The sequence below is a fragment of the Carassius auratus genome, unplaced genomic scaffold (genome assembly GCF_003368295.1).
Source record: "Carassius auratus strain Wakin unplaced genomic scaffold, ASM336829v1 scaf_tig00003761, whole genome shotgun sequence".
Taxonomy (NCBI): Eukaryota; Metazoa; Chordata; class Actinopteri; order Cypriniformes; family Cyprinidae; genus Carassius; species Carassius auratus.
Genome location: NW_020523543.1, coordinates 98410 through 116267, shown reverse-complemented (window position 1 = coordinate 116267; position 17858 = coordinate 98410). Strand labels below are relative to the sequence as shown.

The 17858-nt window shown below is 40.1% G+C and overlaps 1 protein-coding gene across 3 annotated transcripts in view; it reads left to right on the top strand.

Moving 5' to 3' along the window:
* Positions 1 to 3778: 3778 nt before the first annotated feature.
* The window catches only part of LOC113070306 (uncharacterized), a 42408-nt gene continuing 28328 nt past the window's right edge, over positions 3779 to 17858 (top strand). For 2 of the 3 annotated variants that reach the window (XM_026243550.1, XM_026243548.1), the window contains exon 1: positions 3780 to 3876. The gene's annotated coding sequence lies outside the window, so the exon portion shown is untranslated. Of the gene's footprint in view, positions 3877 to 17858 lie in introns of all 3 variants that reach the window. The other variant, XM_026243549.1, reaches the window with a different exon arrangement.

The window sequence follows — 17858 nt, the reverse complement described above, 5'->3', positions numbered from 1 at the left end:
AAAACAGATAGAAAAAAATAAATAAAAGAATTGAGCAAGCTAGTTAGAGGTCTTTACACAAACACACACACATACATATACAATTGCATAATAAATGAAAAGAAAATAGAATACAAAAAGATTAGAAAGGTAGTTAAAAAAATTTAAGAATAGAATTAGAATAGTGAGTGTTAAAGTTAGAGGGTCAAATAAAGATGGAAGAGATGTGTTTTAAGCCGATTCTTGAAGATGGCTAAGGACTCAGCTGCCCGGATTGAGTTGGGAAGGTCATTACACCAAGAGGGAACATTTAATTTAAAAGACCGTAAAAGTGACTTTGTGCTTCTTTGGGATGGCACAATCAAGCGACGTTCACTTGCAGAACGCAAGCTTCTAGAGGGCACATAAGTCTGAAGTAACGAATTTAGGTAAATGGGTGCAGAGCCAGTGGTAGTTTTGTAGGCAAACATCAATGCCTTGAATTTTATGCGAGCAGCTATTAGAAGCCAGTGCAAATTGATAAACAGAGGTGTGACGTGTATTCTTTTTGGCTCATTAAAAATTAATCTTGCTGCCGCGTTCTGAATTAATTGTAAAGGTTTGATAGAATTGGCTGGAAGACCTGCCAAGAGAGCATTGCAATAGTCCAGCCTGGACAGAACAAGAGCTTGAACAAGGAGATGTGCAGCATGTTCCGAAAGAAAGGGCTTGATCTTCTTGATGTTGAATAAAGCAAATCTGCAGGATCGGACAGTTTTAACAATGTGGTCTGAGAAAGTCAGCTGATCATCAATCATACTCGCTGTTTTTGAAGGAGTTATGGTTGATGTGCCTAACTTGATGGTGAAATTGTGATGAAACGATGGGTTTGCTGGAATCACAAGCAGTTCTGTCTTGGCAAGGTGGAGTTGAAGGTGATGGTCCTTCATCCAGCAAGAAATGTCTGTTAGACAAGCTGAGATGCGAATAGCTACCGCCCGGATCATCAGGATGGAATGAGAGGTAGAGTTGAGTGTCATCAGCATAGCAGTGGTATGAAAAGCCATGTTTCTGAATGACAGAACCTAAAGATGCCATGTAGACAGAGAAGAGAAATGGTCCAAGAACTGAGCCCTGAGGCACCCCAGTAGTTAGATGTTGAGACTTGGACACCTCACCTCTCCAAGATACTTTTGAGTCTTACCTATCAGATAGGTCCTTCAACCATTGAAGTGTGGTTCCTGAGATGCCTTTCACCAGTAGTGTTGATAGGAGGATCTGGTGGTTAACCGTGTCAAAAGCAGCAGACAGATCAAGCAGGATAAGTACTGAAGATTTGGATTCTGCTCTTGCCAGTCTCTTGCCAGTCTTTATCCAATGATGCAAACAGTTTAGGGGAAGGAAGTGAAGATGAAACCATTGCAGAAAGCCAAAAGGGTGAAAGTGTGCATAGGTTACATCGAAAGATGACATGTGGAGGGGTAAGTGATGTGTCAGGGATCATGTTGAGGTTAAGAGTGAGGAGGAAGTGATCCGACGTGTGCAGTGGAGTAACCAGAACATGATCAGTAGAGCAGTGTCGTGTATAAATAAGGTCCAGTTGGTTGCCTGATTTGTGAGTAGCAGTAGTTGACACTCGGTTGAGATCAAAACAGGCAAGCAGAGTGTGGAAATCAGCAAACAGAGGTTTATCTAGATAGATGTTGAAATCTCCAAGCATAACTAGGGGAGTACCATCCTAAGGAAAGGTAGAGAGCAGCACATCTAATTCATCCAACAAGTTAGCTAGTGGTCCTGGGGGTCGATAGAAAACTAAAAAATGTATTTTAAGAGGGTAGGTAACAGTAACTGAATGAGATTCAAAGGACCTGTTGATACCCAAAGATGGTAAAGGATTAAATTTTCAATCATTAGAGATGAGCAGACCAGTACCTCCACCTCTTCCAGTCAAACGGGGGGAGTGGGAAAATGAGAAATTATTGGAGAGTGCTGCAGGTGTAGCAGTGTCCTCTGGTTTGATCCAGGTCTCTATTAAGGCCATTGAATGACTAATAATAGAAGTAATGAAATCGGCTTTGTTTACAGCAGACTGGCAATTCCAGAGACCAATAGGAAAAGAAAGTAGTGCATTAGCAGACATAGGCAAAGAGCGCAGGTTGTTAAGATTGCGCTGTCTACAGAGATGGTCTTAATTTACAATTTGATTAATTTATTAATTCATTATAATAACTGATTAACTCTTCATACAAACTGATTAATTAATTAATTACAATTATTTATTAATTAAAGATTTGGTCAGGACCAACATAAAATTAAGGAGCCTCTCTTCCCTAGCTGCTACATCTCTTCTCATCTCCTCATCCCTAATCTCCATTCTCACTCTAAATTCTTCTTCTCTCCTTCTGGCTTCTTCTTCTCTCTCTTCTCTCTTCCTCCTTTCTTCTCTCCCTCTCTTCAAACTCTCTTTCTCTTCTTTCTTCTTGCAGCTGTGCCTCTTCCTCTCTCTTAGCCTCCCTTTCCTCCAGCTCTCTCAAATAGGCAAGAAGCTCACTCTCTCCTGACCCTCTCTTCCTTTTTGTGCCTCCAATGTTAGAAGGGCCAGGAACAGATGGACCAACAGCCTCATCCTGGTCACCAGACTGTATTAATACTGGTGGGGTGATGGATGGCTTTGAGCCTAATGCAGCATCCATCACCCCATACCACTTCCAGGATGCGGCTGTCAGTTCCCCTCCCTCTGTGCTGACCCCTGACTGTTGACACTTAAGATCCTATAACAAAGCTCCTCCCTCCCGCACGCAATGGGTTGTGGGCAATATTAGCACTTAGAGTGTGCACTGATCTGCATTTCGAATTCTAACTGGAAATAGTAGACCATCCGGGTATCTTTGGAATACTCTTTTCAACATACTACGATTTGGGACGTACTAATTCTAGTTTCGCATACTATTTAGGATGGATAGTATGCGAATTGGGGCGAATTGCGATTGTGAAAAAGGCCCAGCAGAGGTAGTTGAGGAAGTTTAACCTGCCACAGGGGCTGCTGAAACAGTTCTACTCCACCATCATTGAATCCATCATCTGCACTTCAGTAACTGTCTGGTTCAGCTCAGCTTCTAAATCTGACCTCAGAAGACTACAGAGAGTAGTCCGGACTACTGAGCGAATCATTGGTACAACCCTCCCATCTATTTAAGAACTGTACTTATCCAGAGTGAGAAAAAGGGCTGTCAAAATCACTCTGGACCCCTCACATCCAGCACACTCCCTCTCTCGTTATATTTTTACAGCTCATTTCTCAGGAGGTTTGCTAAGAACAGGTCGATTTTAGCCTGTCCATTAATTAGCATCGGGCTTGACTACTGATTGGCCTGTTGTTTTCTGAGTGACACATGGTCAGGCCAACCACAGGTCACTAGGGTCAGCCGCCGTCACAAAGGGGAACTGTTGCCATCGGGTCGACGCTACAGAGCTCTGAGCACCAGAATGAACAGACACAGGCGGACTTTCTGTCACTAAAACAAATTCCTTGCATGTGTAAACATACTTGGCAATAAAGTTCATTCTGTCTCATTCTCATATAAATTTTTGAAACTCTGTCCATGTTTAGCATGGCAATCCAACTCTTTAACAGTGTAAAAAACTCAGTATGCATGAAATAGCATTTCACCCCCCTTTAAATATTTTAAATGTAAAATAATTTTAAAAGTTTGCTGTATAGATTGAAGTTAAGTTAAAGTATCTATCTCATTAGGCTAGTAACGATCCTATACCAACGTATGGATACAACAGAGATAAGTTTCGATCCGCCCACCCCTAAAGAAGAAGAAATGAAACTGAAAGATTCAGTCAAGTTTAGATAGGTTTCAAGGTCATTTCAGAACACCGTGGAACAAGCAGTTTCCATTACAACTATTGGTAAGTCCAGCAATATTGCTCTCATACATTCCTTGATGTTGTGATGTATGTGTCTCGATATTATATTAAATTATATTATACATTTCATTTGGAATATTAGACTTAAAGTTGATCTGGAGTTTACTGGAAGATGTTTCCTCAATGAGTCAAACACAATTCATGACCAGCTAACGCTTGTCACAATCTATTTATCAGGTCTATACAAATGTCTTCAAAATAAGAATCTATCAGTAGATAGATTATCTCAACATTGGCATAAATGTGTAAATGCTGTTTCATTTAGCCTCATAAATGGAATGAGATTCATTTAGCCTCATAAATGGAATGCGATTCATAAATGTGTTTTCTTCCATATTCAGGGACAGGTACTTTTTTATTATTGTTTTAAAATTATTTTATTAATTCTTAAACAGTCACATTGCCGATGAATCAGACAGGGATCCATAAAATAATGACCAATAATTATAAATTAAATATAATTAAACACAAATGCATACACATTTATAATTAATTAAAAGGATTATAAAAACTAATGATACACAAATTAAAAAAAAGGCTTTAACAGATTGCGAATGACATTACAATGAGATTCAAACAATCATACACAAGGAAACCACCTAAATGTACAGATTTTCTTTAAAAACTTCTATGTAATATAGGGTTAATGTCTCTGCTTGTTTGCAAAAAGAAAATCCACATTTTTTGACAGATTAGAATTGACAGGATATATATTTATCTAAAAAGTGTTTCCTTTGCTTATGGTACAAGCCAGATGAAAAAATGAAAGTGAAAGTCGTGACATTTGCCAAGCATGGTAACCCATACTCAGAAATGGTGCTCTTTGGGTTACAAGTCCAACTCTCTAACCATTAGTTAAGAAACTGGTGCTCAATCGTGTCAAAGGCTTCATAAATATAGAGAAGAAGAAGACTTTTTGAGTGCACAGAATCAGCATAATCCAGCAAATCCAAGACTAAACTGATAGTAATGGATATATGATGATGAAACAGATTGTTTTTCAGAATTATAGAGTCAAGATACGTTTTTAATTCATTGGCATACACCAAGGCCAGGATTTTATAAACCACAGTTATGAGCATAATGGGGCGGCAATTATCAATTGAAAGGAGATCAGTTTTAGTTTTTTTTTATTTATTTCTGTGCCACCCCAGACTCTTTGCTGGCCCCTCCCTGACCACCCCTATCAAGACATCCTTGCTCTGCCACTATATGTGTATAAATATTTTATTGTGTGGGCTCCAAATTCACTTATTACAATTAAATGTGCTATAAGTGATTGTCTTTAGAAATTTGTTGTTGTTGTTGCTATTCTGGTTGAAAGTCTCTTCACATGCCGATAGCAATCATTAACTTGAAGTGGTCTAAATGGATTTATGTATTTACATATTCTGTTAAAGGCGTAGGACCAAGAACTCGTTCTGAGCGTTTTGATTGACTTTCCTACCTGTCTGTCAACGTGTATTTGCATTCCTCTGTGCACCCGGTTCATGCAGACAGGATCTGTCATCAGCGATGTGCAGACAGAGCGAGAATGGCAGACAAATATCAACAACCTTATCTTCCTTGTGGTATTGTTGTACCTTTACTAACTGTGCTATAAAGTTTTCTCACCGTTGAATGACACATTATGTATTGTAGTAATTTTGTCTCTGATCGTCTGATCTGCATGCATATCTGCATTCAGGGGGCGTGGCCTTGAGCGGCGATTTGCAGGGAGGGTGGGACATTCGCGTTCAGTGCTATCTGGTTGAAGTTAGCATTTTCCAAGATCTCCTAGTGCACCTTTAAAGATCCCATTTTGTACACACTTTTCTGGAGTTTTATTTTAGGTTTTGATGTCTCTAAGATTATATATTTGCAAAAAACCATCTCATATTTTTACAGCTTTCTGCTAAGAACAGGTCGATTTTAGTCCATCTAATTAATATTCATGAGCCTCTCTTCTGATTGGCCTGTAGTTTTCTGAGTGACGCACGGCCTGACCAACCACAGGTAACTAGTGTCAGCCGACGTCACAGCGATAGCTGAAGTCAGCGAAACAAAAGGGGAACTGGAGGTGCCCGCTAAAACCAGCGCAGATTCAGCTATGTTAGGAGCTTTAAATATCATCTTGTTGTGATGTTGGGTGCCAGAATCGACGCAATACAGCCTCAAATTAGAAATTTGATTGCATAACAGCTGCCTCTGCAAGACAAACAAACCGATGACAGCTATGATTAAACACAATAAAACGAGCGGACTGGACAGAAACCATCGTCAAAAATGTTAGTTTTTGCAGCACGCACTTATTAGAAAAAAGTTCAATAAAGTATTGTCTTTTGTTGTTATGGATGAAAATGGCAAACATATCAAAATAGTCTCCTAACAAAATTATGATTTAACTAGTAGTTTTTTTTTACATTCTTTTGTAAGTATTCAATATCTTAATTTGCATATGCATAATTTGCATAAATACAAATTAAAACTCTACAGTAAAGACTTTTCAATCATTAATTTGTTCATGTTTTTTAAATAGATTCAGAAATGTGATTTTTCCATATTTATATGGATGTCATATTTTTTTAAACTGAAAAGAATTACCCACATGAATTCTGTGAGTTGGATATTTTATGAATAAAATCTCAAAAAGTAAAAATTTTAAGTTTTCTAATAATTTTGTTTCATGCGCAGACTGCTTAGACACAAGCTTGTGTCATCATCTGAAGGACAACCTTAGCATGTTAACTAGAAAATTCAAAGCACCAAATGCCAGAGGGGTAAAAAATCACTACTGAAATGGTGTTACTCACCAAAATTGCTCAGTAACTTATTATTTTCATAAATTTTGACAATACACGGGTGGGATAATGTGATACGACTTGAAATATACGAATGTGACCATCAAATCCCACTGGTTGTTATGTAGTTATATAAGTGGTGGGCCGTTATCGGCGTTAACGAGACTCTTATCAGGCGATAAAAAAAAATATCGCCGTTAATCTATTCTCAAAGTTGGGTTGGGAGCTGGGTCTATACAAAGCAAGCTATGATGACTTTCACCTTGATATTTTATATAACCGACTCGCTGAGGACAGCCTAAAAAGATGCTCAGGACAGTTGACGGGCCACTGCTGCGCATCGTCACGAAAGCTTATCTTTTTCACATGTTGTTAAGCCGTACCGCTTGTCGATTTAAACATTAAAGCATCCAAAAACTAGATGCGGAAAAGCTGAATAGAGTAGCTGGTTACTCGCGCGCTGTGTTCAGTGCGAGAGAGAGAGAGAGAGAGAGAGAGAGAGAGAGAGAGCCGCGTATCACAGACAGCGACACTGAACCGAGCTCTCTTCTGAGAAGAGAAAGGCGTCTCAAAACACTTGAACATCGAATTTGCTTATTTTTGCTCTTGTGCCAACAAATACATACAAAATATGTCAAAATATCCACCTCGGAAATTATGCTCGAAAAAAACTGTCGGTTATTTCTTAAGTGAAAATAATCAGTTGAGAAAAAAATGGGATGTGTATTATATTGGATGCGTTCATGGTCTCTTAAAGTGACCGCGCCTAATTTAGCTGCTGGCTGCTGTAATGTTAATCCAAGAAAATGAAAATGAAAATCACTCATTGCTCTTGACTGAATTTCTTTGTAGTTTTAACAGTCAAACCAAAAATTATTAAGACACCAGATATAATTTTTTATATATATAGCAAAACTGTAATAATGTGAGAAAGGTTGAAAGTGTCTGAATAAATGTAGGTTTGATTGTATATTTCATTTTTACATTGAAGACTATCCAGTGCTATTTTACATTTAATTATTTGGTTTCTGTACCTTGACACCTACAAACTTGAAAAAAACTTAAACATTGGTGTGAAACAGGCGTAAGGTTGTTTGCACCATGTGCAATGTGGAATTAGTTTACAGCTTTATCAAGCACTTTGTGATGCATTTTGGAAACAGGAGATGAGCCCCTTATCTAATGCACCACCTAGCTTGATTAACCCCTTCTCAAAGACTTACTGTTGTCAATTTTATTTGGGTAACACACATATTCTGAATACCTTTGGCAGAATTGGAATGAGCCATTTTAATCTAGATTAATTTCAAGATCACAGTGAGATTAATCTAGATAAAAAAAATTAATCTTTGCCCACCACTAATATATATATAGTCTGACATGCTGTATGTTCCAGGGTAAAACAGAGCTCTGTTTATTTGTTCAGTGCTGTGTGTTTGTGTCGCTTATGTAGCGCCCCCTAGCATGTCTAGCTATTAGTGTGGAGTGCGCTCCCCGAATTCCTATTTATCAAAAGATCTCTCTCTAAATTAATTAATGCACTAAATGTAATTCCCTAAGTAACACTTGTTACTGTTTACCTTAATAGTAGCTTTTAACTTAGTGCAAAGTGGTGATGCAGTGTCTTTATATAAAAATTAAGGTGAAACACTAATTGTATGCAGGTTTCTCAAATACTGGGTTAAATTAACACAAACCTTTTATAGTTTTATTAATATTCCACCCGTTTTAAATGGCTATCAATACTGTAAGTGAAATAAACATCAATTCACAGGTCACTTATCCTAATTAGTAATGATAAATACTTTCACTTTAAACCAGTTTACTGTAAACTCAATATCTTGCTTCAAGTATCAAAATTATAAATGTCATAAACCCAATGTAATGCAAATCTTCAACAGAAATTCGTTTGAACTATTTACTGGAAAAATAAAATATGTACATAATATATACAGTTCAAATATCAAGTGCAAGTCAAATGAAACACAATTAAATAACCCCAAAATTAAAACTAAGCCGGCAAAATGACTAAATGGCCACTCAATTAAATAAAATGAATACCCCAACAGTCATAGGAGGAGACGTTGCAGGCCTGAAGTGTGGCTTGGGAGCGGGGAGACCTTAAACACAATGGCCGCTTCGCGCTGTGGCGCAGAAAAAAAAACTCACTGCTGTTGTAGTGCTGATAGGCATGTCGTCATTCACGACGTGGCAACGCGATGCTTGCGATGCTGGTGATTGAAGACGTCGTCCGACAGCTAAGCAGGAAATGGTTCTGGAGCTGAGTGCATTTTTTCAGACGATGCACAAAAAGGCAACCGAGCAGGCTACACGCTGGCAAAGTCCTTATAACTAAATCGTTCTGACTAGCAGTTCACTCTTTCTCCTCGTGGAAAACTCTGACCGAGTTCCGCAAAACCATAAACTTTCACGATGTAAACTTCTATAAACGGGTTTGTAACTCACTTTTCGTGCAGTCTACAAGTACATGTACTATCACAAACCTTAACTTGATGTTTTACCAAATTTCTAAACGTAACAGTCACAGCGCGATTCTCACTCATGTCTCTCCATCTTCTCCACCCGATCTTCTCTTCCTCCACCTCGTGACCTCTCCCCCCGATTGCTGATTGGATCTTTCTTCCGGGTATATACATTTTAATTAACTCAATTTTTTAACACACAAAAACATTATTTAAACATTTTTAACATCATGAAATTTACATTTTAAAGAAAATAAACAAAATAAAAATAATACCCAAAATTCCCATAGGGCTACATCCTCCCCTTACTAAAATGTCTAAATGTCCTCATTAGACATAAAACAAAATCCCTACATTCCACTATGTAGACTAATGAACCCCTTGGTCTTTTTAAAACTAAGAGCTCCTAATTATGATCTACGTGGAAACCTAATGTTTTCCTAGTTTAATAATTATTCCTCTGTGAACTATGGTAAGTGGTTGCTCACTTGACTTTCCAGGTTCATCATAGGTAAGTCTCAATACTGGTTTTATTTGTCTCTTCTCAGTTAATCCTGGTCTAGGTACACTATTAACTTTTGTTTTAGAGCTCAGTTTTTCTTTAGGTGCACAGACAGAATTTCTTCCAGCATCCAGGTCTGTTCCTGAATCATAAGAATCTGACTCTGTCACTGCTTGACCTTCTTCGTCATATTCTATGTTGGACTCTAATTCTTCTGCTGACTGCACAGAATTTGGTTCTATAGTGTCTTCACACTGTGAACAATCTGAGACTCCATCAGACACTTCTTTCCTCTTCAGTAGACGTTCCACATAATCCCGGTATGGTATACTGTTATGGTCACAATCCACATCAGATGAGGAATCAGTCATCTCTGAGACTTCTCTTTGCCTCATTATCGGTGGTCTTTGTCTTGTTCAAGTTGAACATGTTCTAGATCTCACAGTGGTTTTCTCACAGGCTTGCTCCACTGGGATCCTCACAGATTGCCCAATAGGTAATATGTGGTCACGATGGATGGTTCTTATTCTGCCTCTGCCTCCCTCAGGTCTCACACGGAATACAGGTAAGTTTGGCATCTTTCCTACTACTACATGGGGTATGGAACTCCATCGGCTGTCCAGCTTGTGTTTCCCTTTTAGCCCAAGATTCTTTAGAAGAACACGATCTCCTTCCAGTATGTTTTGAAAACGGACCTTTTGATCATATGCTCTCTTTTTCCTCAAGTGAGTCTTGTCAGCAGCTTGACTAGCCAGTTGATAGGCTCTTTTCAGGTCCTGTTTCAGGCTTTCAGCATACTGAAAATGGTTCCTCTCCTCAGTTCTATCTTTTGACGTTTCAAAGCACAGGTCTACAGGCAGTCTAGCTTCCCTACCGAACATTAAGTAGTACGGAGAGTATCCCGTTGCATCACTTTTTGTGCTGTTGTACGCATGCACTAATGAAGCTACATGCTGACTCCAGGATCTCTTCTTCTCTTGCCCTAACGTAGCCAACATAGAGAGCAGCATACGATTGAACCGCTCCGGCTGGGGGTCCCCTTGAGGGTGATACGGAGTTGTTCGGGATTTCCGTATGCCCAGAGTTGTCAGCAGTTCTCTTATCAGGCTCGACTCAAAATCTCTTCCCTGATCAGAATGAATCCTAATAGGTAAGCCATAGTGAATGAAATACTTTTCAACTAGGATCTTAGCTACTGTCAGGGCTTTCTGATTCTTTGCAGGAAAGGCCTGTGCATATCTGGTATAGTGACGTTACTAATGCCCCTGGAATCGGGCTCCATTGACAAAAAGTCAATACACACAAGGTCCATAGGACCACTACTGGTGATTTGGTGTAGAGAGGCAGCTTTCTTGGCAGGTGTTTTACAAGTAATGCACAGTCCACAATTCCTCACATACTCCTCTGCATCATGAGCCATTTTGGGCAAGTAGAATCTTGCTCTTAGGAGTTGAGTTACCCTCTCCACACCTAAGTGGCCCATCTCATCATGAAGAGAGTGCAACACTACTTCTCTGAACTCAGCAGGCAGCACAAGCTGCAATGCCTCCTCTGCATCTTTCTTGATTGCTCTGTACAGAAGTCCATCTCTCATCACAAATCTGCCAACTTCCCTCTTCATCAGTAGCATCTCTGGGTCTAAATCTTTGTTGCTAGGCCAAACTCCCTGTTTCAATGCCTCAATCACCCGTCTGATCACAGTATCCCTCTTCTGGGCAGTCATCAAGTCAGCTTTTGATAGTTGTTCCAGTGAGCTGAGGTGTAACTGAGACGGAAATGAATACACGTCTGGTATAAAGGCTGGCGAAGCTCCTGATTGTTCCACATATCTGGGGGACGAATTTGGAGATACATCCACTTCCAACCGCCGACATATGGACTTCACTTCATTCTGAGACAAGTCATCCCACTCACTGTCTTCAGGTAAGTTGCGAGACAGCAAGTCAGCGTCAATGTTTGCTTTTCCAGGCCTATATTTTACTTCGAAGTCATAAGTGGCCAGGGCTGCAAGCCAACGATGACCTGTCGCGTTGAGTTTGGCCGTGGTAAGTACGTAAGTCAGCGGGTTATTGTCGGTGCATACAGTGAACTTGACTCCATAAAGGTAGTCATGAAATTTATCCACGACAGCCCATTTCAATGCAAGGAACTCTAGCAGATGTACAGGGTATCGTTGTTCAGAAGAGCTCAACTTTCTGCTGGCAAACGCCACCGGTCTTAACCCTTCTGGATGTTCCTGATACAGTACGGCACCAAGCCCTTTGAAACTTGCATCAGTGTGTAGAACATATGGCTTATTGGCATCAGCAAATGCGAGAACAGGTGCATTGAGCAGACACTGAATGATACTATTGAAGGCATCCGTGCAGGACTGATCCCATCGGTCACTGAATGGTTCTGAGTCTTTAAAATATGTCTTGGTCTTGTCTGGGGTTTGCTTCCTTCCACGCTGGGTGGGTGCATAACCCTTTGTCAGTTCAGTGAGGGGCCTAACAATCGCAGAGTTGTTTGCTATAAAGCGTCGATAATACCCACAGAAACCTAGAAAAGACCGCAATGACTTAAGGTCTGTGGGCATAGGCCACCTAGCGACTGCCTCTAGCTTTTCAGGGTCAGTAGCAACACCATCAGCGGAAACTATGTGACCCACATACTTAACCCTGGGTTGACAAAATTGACACTTGTCAAGGGAGAGTTTTAGCCCTACCTCTTCAAGCCTATCTAACACTCGCATGAGGCGTTCTTCGTGTTCTTCTAAAGAACGTCCAAAGACTATGAGATCATCCAAATAAACTAACACCTGAAGGAGATTCATATCGCAGACAGCTTTCTCCATAAGTCTTTGGAACGTTGCAGGCGCTCCAGTTATGCCTTGGGGCATCCTTTCAAATTGGAAAAATCCAAGGGGACAAATGAAGGCGGTTTTTTCTTTGTCCTCCTCCGCCATGGCGATCTGGTAGTAGCCACTACGTAAATCAAGGACAGAAAACCATTTGCTCCCAGTTAAACAATCCAACGCATCGTCTATGCGAGGAGTCGTGTACTGATCCGGAATTGTCCGCCTATTAAGGGTCCTATAGTCAACACACATTCTGATACGCCCAGTCTTTTTTCTGGCGATCACAATTGGTGATGCATACTGGCTACGTGACTCCTTAATTATACCAGCCTTTAACAACTCTTGCAAGTGCTGACGAACATCGTCAATATCTGCGGGAGCTAAACGTCTTGAACGTTCTCTGAATGGCTTTGCATCGGTCATCCGGATATGGTGTTCCACATCCTTTGCCAGGCCAACATCCCATTCATGCAATGAGAATACGTTTGCTCGCTTACTTGACTTTTGACGGAGTCGTGCTTTCCATTGTGATGGTATGGGCGAGTCGCCAAACTGGATCAGTTGCAGGTCTAACTCTGGTAGTGTCGTGGCCTCAGTTTCAACTTTCAGAGATGGAACGACTGGATCAACGTGACACAGCTGGCCTAATACAGTTCCAACTGGAATGACGGTGTCTTTCATGGACTCATTCTGGATAAGGATAGTGAGGTGATCATCCACTGCAGTACCATGCATGACCATAGGCTGCAGCAGTACTCCGGATGGTAATGGAGTGGTGGGTGATGCCTCAACCATTAACATGTCTTTACCCAGAGGCCTCTTCAACTCCACTTCACAGATGGCACAGCATTCACCACCAGGAGGTAAGGTTAGTGAGCCTGGACCCATCCACTTCACACATGCAACTACATCCTCTTCACCCTCAGTTGTTGGTTTGTCTTTGTGACAAATGGAGTTCTTTGCCTTTATGCCAAGGGTCTGTGCAATGTCCACTCCTGTGGTCTCCTTGCAGAGCATAGACAGTCTCTGGAACAGGTTTGCATTTGTTCCTAGGATCACAGGGGTCTTTTCAGGACTTTTTGAACTTGGGCAAATCAGAGCAAGGACGGAAAGTGTCTCCTTTGCCCCGGTAACCTTCTCTGGAAATTCCATCTCCACTACGACATATCCCAGGTAGGGGTAACTGGTTTCGCTTAAACCCCATATTGCCAACCCTGACACTGGCTGAATTGGGACATCCGGTAAGTGGTGCTCATACCAGGGCTCGAAGATAATTGTGATTTGAGAGCCACTATCCAGAAGTGCATCACAGTGCTGGGCATTTATCTTCACTGGGATTATGGAACAGGGCCCGATCAATCCTGGAGGAATGCCTCTTTCAAGGGTGGTTACTTCACTTTTCTTAGCTGAGCACACTGTGTGACAATCACCTGATGCTTGAGAAGATAGATCACCCTGTTTAGCTTTCTTTAGAGCGTGAATCAACTTTCGAATAACTTTGGCCTGATTCTCAGGATTCTGGCATTTGGCAGAGTAATGGCTGTTTTCACCACAGCGATAACAAAAGTTCCCATCCGAGTCGTTAGATGGTTGCTTTCTATTATCACTATGGGTTTGTTTAGATGGCTCCACTCGAAGAACTGAAGTAGGGGATTCAGAGACTTTTAGCTTATGGCTTGTCATTTGCTTTTGCAAGTTTTTCACTTGCTTTCTTAAAACAGCTACTTCACTATCACTACCTGTCTCTGGAGTGTGCATCTTTGTCATTAACACCGGTCCTTTGCTATCTGCTACAACCTTGTTAGGCACAGTTGTCATGGCAGTGAACATTGACTTGAGTTCTTGAATTTCTGTTCTCAAACGCTCAACATCATCCTGTCTATTGTCTGTAGCAGGGTTTGTGTGAACTCTCTGAACAGAGGTGTTCAGCTTCGTCCTTGATGACTCGTACTCTTCTTCACTTCTGATCTCACTCAGCAGTTCCAAGAATGATGGAGGATTTTCCTTTCTCTCCCTGAGTTTGAGCTGGACAAGCATCATATCGGAGTGAATAGCACCTCTCAGGAGCTGCTCCACTCGAGCACGGTCAGCACGGCTTGTAGGGAGACCTCCACGACGAACTACCTTGGTCAATGACAACTCTATGCGCCTAAGAAAGTCAGACAACTTTTCCTTTGGTTGCTGCTGTAGCAATCTAAAGGCAAAATACAGATCTTCGCCGGTCTCAGCAGACCCAAAAGCACTCTCAAGGGCTTCTAAACGCAGAGCAGGACTAACCTCTGGATCAGCAGTCCGCACAGCCTTTACAACAGCTAGCGCAGGACCTTTCAGACTTTCCATGATGCGTCGTCGTTTCTCCTTAGTGGAACACTCACTCTCCTCGACCATCAGACGTGCATGTTCTAACCAATGCTCAAGAGACTCTTCTCCAACTGGAGTTGGCAAGGTACCGGAGAACACTCTCAGACGACGGTAACTGCTGTTGTCACCTGATGGTGTCCCCATCTTAGTCAACAAATCACCCACCGCACGAATAATAGACTCTGCTGAGCCACTCTCAGGAGGTTCTTCCAACAGGCTCTTTAACGGAGTCGACGGAGTATGGCTTTCAGAAGCAATAACAATCATCCATTTTTTCATCTTGCCCTCTGGCAACAGTTCAGGAGGGACTTTGGTGGGGTCCACTGTCTCTTTACACTCGCATAGCACCCTGTGGCTATCCAGCTTCAGACTAACAGTCCGTCCTCTCACTCGCACTCGCCCTAAGGCTTTGATAGTTCCTAGAGCTTCTTCAATCTGGGCATTTGCAACGTCTTCTGGAATCAGTACCATGAGGGAATGTGCATCATCCAACTCTTCTCTTCTGCACCAGTCTTTGAGCTCTTGAACTAATTCTGCAGTGCTACACTTAGCCTCCATTTTCTTTTGGGTTTTTAGCCTAAACTATTTGACTTATTTTTTATTTTATTTTTTTTTAAAAGCTAATTAAAAAAAACCAGGCTAATTGTCAACAGTTAGTACCTTAAATTAACGTATTTAGTATCTTATGACAATTTACTTAAGAAACTAACAAAACTGTAAAAGCTAACGCTATTAGCATCAAATTACAAATTAGTTGATTGCATTAATTATCAATCCCGGACGAGCCCCCATTTTATGTAGCGCCCCCTAGCATGTCTAGCTATTAGTGTGGAGTGCGCTCCCCGAATTCCTATTTATCAAAAGATCTCTCTCTAAATTAATTAATGCACTAAATGTAATTCCCTAAGTAACACTTGTTACTGTTTACCTTAATAGTAGCTTTTAACTTAGTGCAAAGTGGTGATGCAGTGTCTTTATATACAAATTAAGGTGAAACACTAATTGTATGCAGGTTTCTCAAATACTGGGTTAAATTAACACAAACCTTTTATAGTTTTATTAATATTCCACCCGTTTTAAATGGCTATCAATACTGTAAGTGAAATAAACATCAATTCACAGGTCACTTATCCTAATTAGTAATGATAAATACTTTCACTTTAAACCAGTTTACTGTAAACTCAATATCTTGCTTCAAGTATCAAAATTATAAATGTCATGAACCCAATGTAATGCAAATCTTCAACAGAAATTCGTTTGAACTATTTACTGGAAAAATAAAATATATACATAATATATACAGTTCAAATATCAAGTGCAAGTCAAATGAAACACAATTAAATAACCCCAAAATTAAAACTAAGCCGGCAAAATGACTAAATGGCCACTCAATGAAATAAAATGAATACCCCAACAGTCATAGGAGGAGACGTTGCAGGCCTGAAGTGTGGCTTGGGAGCGGGGAGACCTTAAACACAATGGCCGCTTCGCGCTGTGGCGCAGAAAAAAAAACTCACTGCTGTTGTAGTGCTGATAGGCGTGTCGTCATTCACGCCGTGGCAATGCGATGCTTGCGATGCTGGTGATTGAAGACGTCGTCCGACAGCTAAGCAGGAAATGGTTCTGGAGCTGAGTGCATTTTTTCAGACGATGCACAAAAAGGCAACCGAGCAGGCTACAGGCTGGCAAAGTCCTTATAACTAAATCGTTCTGACTAGCAGTTCACTCTTTCTCCTCGTGGAAAACTCTGACCGAGTTCCGCAAAACTTTCACGATGTAAACTTCTATAAACGGGTTTGTAACTCACTTTTCGTGCAGTCTACAAGTACATGTACTATCACAAACCTTAACTTGATGTTTTACCAAATTTCTAAACGTGACAGTCACAGCGCGATTCTCACTCATGTCTCTCCATCTTCTCCACCCGATCTCTTCTTCCTCCACCTCGTGACCTCTCCCCCCGATTGCTGATTGGATCTTTCTTCCGGGTATATACATTTTAATTAACTCAATTTTTTAACACACAAAAACATTATTTAAACATTTTTAACATCATGAAATTTACATTTTAAAGAAAATAAACAAAATAAAAATACCCAAGGAAATACCCAAAATTCCCATAGGGCTACACTTATAATTTGCATTTGGGAACATTTTTGGGGAATTTCCCTTGTCTTAATTTTAGAGTGGCTCAATAGTGCATTTTGCATTATTATCGCTATATATATATATATATATATATATATATATATATAAATAATGATTTAGCTTAATGCAGATATTGAATCACAAAGGCAAATATTTGCACAGCATCAGTAGTAAATGCTGCTTAAAAGTTGCTTTTAACATGCATCTGAAAAAGCAACATGCACCAAACATCCTCCCAAACTTAACCAGAAGTGTTTATTAACCTGTAAGAGAACAAAAGAAAACATTTAATAACATGTTTTTACTCCACAGCATCAGTTGAGTGTTTGAAATAACTTCATATTCTGACATGGGGGCCGTTTCATAAAACAAGTGTAGCAAATAACCCAGGCTTATTTCAGTTAGTCTGACTCATTTGTCAAATGATTTGGTTTCAAAAATCAAAATGACTATAGCTCAAACTCAGTGAGTGTGGTATATTATTCTGGGAAACTAACCTGGTCAGGACCAGACTAACTATCAGGTTAAGATGAGCTCCTCTAAGACTGACATATCTCTCTGTTATTTGACCTTATCAGTACAAAAATACAAGCTTACAGAATATACACCTTAAATAATCTAATAAATGAAAAAAATTGGCTACAAACAAACTGTATTTAATGTATTGTGCCCAAAATGTAATGACAGGTGCATCAAAAAAATTTTTTCTTGTAATTTATTTAATCTCAAACAATTTGATGCATCTCCAAAAAAATTTGAATATACCATGAAAATGTTCATTTTCTATTTTAGATTAGTTACATGTAAAATAAAACATTGCAAAAGTTTATTTGTTTGAATTTTGATGTTTT